Source organism: Aulostomus chinensis, chromosome 1, assembly GCF_037954235.1.
Source record: "Aulostomus chinensis isolate RoL2024-O1b breed Wild chromosome 1, RoL_Achi_v1.0, whole genome shotgun sequence".
Lineage (NCBI taxonomy): Eukaryota > Metazoa > Chordata > Actinopteri > Syngnathiformes > Aulostomidae > Aulostomus > Aulostomus chinensis.
This window is the reverse complement of record NC_141320.1, coordinates 59,159,420-59,165,419: the sequence shown is the minus strand read 5'-3', so window position 1 is coordinate 59,165,419 and position 6,000 is coordinate 59,159,420. Positions and strand designations below refer to the sequence as shown.

General features: G+C 43.5%; 1 protein-coding gene across 10 annotated transcripts in view; it reads left to right on the top strand.

Annotated features, from left to right (window-relative positions):
* The first annotated feature begins 274 nt into the window (after positions 1-274).
* The window catches only part of mbnl2 (muscleblind-like splicing regulator 2), a 40,022-nt gene continuing 34,296 nt past the window's right edge, over positions 275-6,000 (top strand). For 3 of the 10 annotated variants that reach the window (XM_086227288.1, XM_086226703.1, XM_086226953.1), the window contains exon 1: positions 3,358-3,701. The gene's annotated coding sequence lies outside the window, so the exon portion shown is untranslated. Of the gene's footprint in view, positions 490-3,356; positions 3,702-6,000 lie in introns of those variants that run through there. The other 7 variants (XM_086226872.1, XM_086227034.1, XM_086178996.1 and 4 more) reach the window with 5 other exon arrangements.

The following is a 6,000-nucleotide window of genomic DNA, read 5'->3' as shown; positions in this document are numbered from 1 at the left end:
GCTGGACTGTCCCACATTAACTGTAGGGTGGCGATAATGTTGTTTATACAATAGGAGGTGATATCTTACAACAGAGAAGTAGCTGTGTCAACACGGTTTCACCAGAAAAATATACATTTCAGTTGCAGTGTTTTATTACACAAATGGTTGATAAAAACAATGTTATCTGGGTTTTAGATTTAATTTAACCCCCCTAGCGGGGCTCAATAAACACGTCCTCGAACTGTCAAAATCGCTTGTTGCTTCCTACCTTAGCCTTAAAAGTAGTTAGCAAGCTAGCGTGTAGCGACTGATAGCCTACGTCACCCTTTCACTGATATACATTTCGAAAGTGAAAAAGTTTCGTGTTGAAAAGAAATACTGGGAGGACTCGGTCGAAGATTCTTACATTGCTGCCCTTTTCCAAGTAGTGGGTCCCGCTGCAGCCCCCTAAAAACACTCTCGAGGAGCGGTGGTGGCGGCAGCTGGATGTGACAGGTTCGTCATCAGGTAAGCTGCAGGTAGTTAGCTTAGCAGCTAGCACCATTCGGCTGTGGTGAACGTAGCGGCTCGTCAAAGAGTGTTCGTGGCTAAAATGTTCCTTATGGAGCCTCTATGCTTTCAGAAACACCATACGCTGGTGGCTGGGTGGCTGGGTGGCTTTGCTAGGCACTAATAACTGCACAGATAGCTAACGTTAATAATAACAAGTGAAAGCTGCTCCATTGAAGCAAAGAAATCAGCATGCACGTCGCAGTGGTCCAGCTGTGTCTCTCCTGCAGCTCAGTAATGCTTCAGTGGACATGCTGTTTGCAATTAGTAGAGTCTCTAATGACCTTATGAACTCAATCCAGGAAAGGTTTAATAATAACTCATTTATTTGCTTATATATAGGAGTAATAGCTGTCAGGATCAAGTCTTGTTTTTATTGTCATAAGATTCATGCGTAATCCACCTCACAGTACCAAAACTAGAGCTTGATATTACAAGGGGTGCACATATTAATCTATTACATTTTGGTTGACTTGAATCTTTTAGATTTGTCTAAAATGAACCTTTAGATCAGGCCAGCTGTGGTCACGTACAGTTATCGGTCCTCCTGATTATATAAATTGACATGTCAGGATTAGCTTGTTATAATTTTCATATTTTTCATTCATCGTGAAAAACCTGAAAAAGTCATGGAAAATCATGGCAATGTACTGTTAAACGTGCCCTATAATTGTTTGGAAATTGGCTTTGCGTATTGAAAAACGCGGCCAATCATCATATGTGGACTTAAAACAGCATTAGATTAAAATATAGAAAATACCGTAATGTACAATCCTGAGCCAAGTCCTAATGCAGTGAATCCCCGGATTATTTTTGATCCGTTTTTAGCTTCACTCTTGAACACGGTCTCAATCAATGCCCAGCCTTGAGCTTGCTGCATAACACACTTGCCTGGACATTTATTATTTTCATTCTCAATATCATTTTGTTTCCAGAATGGGTTCCAAGAAGAAGGAGGAACAACTCTCTACTGCTTGATATTTGATTGTGGCTAATTATAGAAAGAGACAGCTGCCTTTTCATTGATCTGTCTTGGGTGCCCTATTTTTGAAACCTATTCCCCCCCCCCCCTGTCATATTAAGCCTGTAATAACACAGACAACATACAGTATCTGTCACTGGGTGGCAATTTCAAAGTAATCAATCTTCATTTGTAGTAATTAACTATTGTTTCAGAATTCTCCTTTTGAAAATGAAACCGCTATTGGCCATAGAAATCCTAAATCTGCCTGTGTGTGAGTGAGCCAAGCGGTTTGGGGTCAAACAGGACAGGGATAATAAGAGGGGAGGGGATACTGTTTGGGAAGGAAGTGGCCTGGCTTGTTTGTCTGCCAGGCTTTTGTTTGTTTTCCTGCTGGACAAATCTGTTTAGGAGGTAGACTGTCTGAGGTTTGCCGGTGGAAATTAGTAATAATCAGTGATTGTTTGGGCAGTTATTCCGTAATGCGATTATTAAGACATTTACAGTCAAATGAGAGATTGATACGCTTTTATTCATGATCAATGGTAGGAGAAATTGTTTAATCTTGCGCTAACGTAGCATTTTAGCTCTTTAAATCAGATGCAAAGTGTCAGCAGAGTGCTGGACTGTGTTATTTTCCCACAGGTGTCTTGATGCCTGAGATGACGTCAGAAAACAGTGGCATTTGCTAAGTTAGACAATTTTGCATGGCAGAGAGATTAATCCCCGCAGCCCTCATCTCCCCTAACCAATTTCACAAATCTATTTCCAGTGGAATATCAGATTATATGGCGCTATTAAAGCCGTGCCAGCTCCAGATGGTTAATTGGTTTGTTTATCACAGAATTGTAAGGCATGTTTAGCCTACATATATTAACGAAACGCCCAGGCTGCCGCGTCATTCACAGCCTTTGTTTGAGACTTTGTATTAGACAGAAGCCATGAGAGAGAGAGAGATAGAGAGGGAGACAGACGGTACAGCTGTTCTATTGAATCTGGATCGAAAAGTCATGAAGCTAGATCTCTGACTCATCAGTTCTGTGACGCTCTGGCTTCACATGATGCCAACCAGCATGTCATCACATGGGTGGAAGTGCTAGACAGACTAACCCTGCCACCACCACCACCATCACCACCGCCAGTCCCAATGTGCACCAATCATCTCCTTACAAGCACATTCTGATGCGACAACAACTGAAATGTTCACTAGTGTGTGATTTTCCAATCCAGTAAACCAAGGAATTAGATTGAAATTGAGCTCAAAAGAGAGCTTAGAGGGATTTAGAGAAAATACAGGTGAGGGAGGAGGAAAAGTAGAGGAGATGTGGAGGAGAGGAGAGTCTGGATGATGAGGTAGATGATGGAAGAAGAAGGGAGGGGGCCGCAGTGCTGTTGCCATGATGAGCCATAAAGTTGATTGCCTTTATGACACAGCAAGAAGTGTTTGTCACCGGTTTTGTTTGAGAAATAAATGTGGGTTTTCTATTCTCTCTGAGAAATGTTATTTTTGTTTTAATGTGACCAGAAGAATGAACAACACGGAGATGGACAAAAATTGATTATGTGATAGCTGGTTTAGCAGGGCATGAAATTGGGGAAATACCTCGAAAGATTAGCATTCAGAGGTTGTTACTTAAAGAGCTTTCACCCCATCACCTAGTCGCCTCTATTCCAATAGAGAGAGAGAAAGCAATGATTCATAGTAGCTATCCTGCGATTGGCTGGAGCTGCTAAGAGGGAGGGCTTTGCCTCAGGCTGGTGGGCAGGAAGGGGCTGGCTTTAGGTGTGTGTGTATGTGTGTGTGTGTGTTTGTGTGTGTGTGTGTGTGTGTGTGTGTGTGTGTGTGTGTGTGTTGGGGGGGGGCTCGGCTGGAAGTGTTTGAACCAGATAGTTGGAGTAGACACTCTTCTGCTTCCTGCTTGCCCGCCTGCCTGCCTCGCTCGCTTGCTGCGTGGCTGAGAGTGAGAAAGAGAGATAGAGAGAGACATCGAGAGAAAATCCCTGTCTAGGCATGGACCTCCGGCTGCAGCACTCGGCAGCTCGCGAGGAATGACAACAGTTCACATGGTCATTAACTCCAGTTGCTGAGGCAGAAGGGGAGAGCCGTGCTGTAGCTCAGTGTCACAGAACCACCGGGTGCCTCTTGTGTTCGGGACAGGAGACAGACAGAGAGGCACACAGCCGAGCTGCGGACCCCCGGTTAAACGAGGTGGGAAATAAGCGTCATATTGGCTGTTTCTTTTTTTTTCTTTCTCTTTTTTTTTCCTCTTTTTTTTTTTTTGAAAGATTTTTTTCAGGAGTTTTGCTGCAGTGTGCTGCATACCAGTCTGGGTGGGGAGGGAGGAGAGGGAATGTTTTATCTGTGTGTGAGCAAGGCTAAAAATTAGGAATAGTGAGCGCTGGATATATGCACAGGAGCAATTTCAGTTTCCAATGCTTGACTTCCAGACTTTCAACTCCCGAGAGAGAAAGAGGCATTATCCTGGCAGTTGAGTCACTCCTTCCCAGTGCAAATGTCAGGGGGACTTTTTTTTTTTTTTTTTTTTTTTTTACCACATGGGTTTCATATTTTTCACTCTCTGGAGAAAAACTTGTCGTGTTGTGTGGCATGTGCCCTGTCACTGCTCGCTTTGTGTGTTCCTCCACCTCATAACTCTCGGTGTGCACGCATTTAGCTCCAGACAAGGTTTGTTTGCACGGAACAAGGAGAGATGTTTCTACTCCCTTTGGACACAAATAGCTGATGGCCTAAATAAGCTGGGTCTTCACGGGTCTAATAAGGCCCATGATGATAATTAACCTTTTGAGTGAGATGGTCAACATGTACCAAGCTCTCTGCTGCCTATCTAGATTTAGCTGTGCACTAGCCGCTGCAGTCAAGCTCTGGTCATCATCGTCTGCATGGAAAAGGCCAGGGTGGTGTCACACGTCTGGCTACGGATCAAGGGGAAGTGGGTGTTTTCTAAAATGGAACATCAGTTCAGCCCTTCCTGTTGAGAAAAGAATGGGATAATTCTCAGACAAGTCTTTTTTTCTTCTTCTTTTTTTTTTTTTTGCAAGACCCTGACAGCAGAGAAATCCCCTTTATTGGCTCCTTTTGCTACGGTATTAGAAGGATTTAGTGGTTAGACTTTTCATGACATCTCCTGCATGGAAGAGGTACTCTGATTACCCTGTGACATGAGGTTTAGTTTGCTGAATCACTTCGCAATCAGGTGCTGTAATTGGAAGATTTTCGCTCATTCGAAGTGTGTCACTTAATAATATTTATATGTACAAGAGCTTTGATTTAACCTGTTTAATTTCAGGACTTAAAGCGTCGAGGAAACAGTTTCAATACAAGCAGTAGTGCTCAAAGATGAAATATGAGCGCTTCAGGAGCAAACCTCCAGCTAAGCATCATGTTTATCTGAACAGCACTTTTCACTTCTAGCTGCATCTACGATAATGAAGTGATGGCCTGCTTGAGCTGCGTGTTGAAGCAGAAGCTAGACAAGAGGATGTATGGAGGGGGGGGGGGGAGGCAGCAGCTGACAGAAATCATAGATATTGATGGACTTTCTTCCCATGGATTTAAGGCTAATCTTAGCAAATGATGGTCATCTGTTCTGAGGAGAAAGCCCAGGCCTGTGATATGGGCACAGCCATTTGGGTCACTGGGGTTTAGCTAAGGCTATTATGATATGGGGCACACCTATTTGCTGACTCTGTGAAATGCATCTTGTGTTGCCTCTCAACAGTAGCTTAGTCTGGGTATAGTCTGTTGAGCTCACTCACTCGTGCTAATCGCTAATGGTACTTGATAATAATACGTAACTCAAGGAGCTGTAGCTTAGGCTAAAAATAATTTCATATAGAAATGTTCCCGCGTGGTATGGGCCCTCTGCCTTGGCTAACAAGCCGGTGATGTCACCCTGAAAGCTCGGTTTGTGAGGAACAAAGGGGACATTTTGATAAAACCTGTGCCACATAGCTCACTCTTTTTCCATGACTCACAGGAAGGTGAGCGCTTTCCTATTTCTCCTCTACAATGAGTCCACTTTTCACAGCCTTGAAAAACATTGACCGCTTGTTCCTCTCGGCCATGCAAATGACCATACGGTATGGTTTTCCAGCATAAAATGGTAATAAATGGAAATGCGGTCATACGGGTACCCTATTCATGCGCTTGTCAGCCACAGCCATTTTTATTTGTACTTTAATTTTTTGGCAACACCTTGCTCCAGCCACAGTAAATATTATGCCAGGCTTACAACCAATGGAAACAGGTAGCTTATCATCTCTGCTGAACAAATACAAGCAGCTAAGATAAACAGTAAAGCGCAGGCAGAGTGAACAGATACCAGACTAATGGGTTACATACGTGGTATTCAGAGGTCAAGCCAATGACTTTCACTCGAGACACCCCAGTCCCGCTGACTCTCATTCAATTAAGCAGACTGAGTAAGATAATGCCCCTGCCAGCTGGCCTTAGTAAGCGTCAGTAATCCATAAAGTCTAGTACTGTG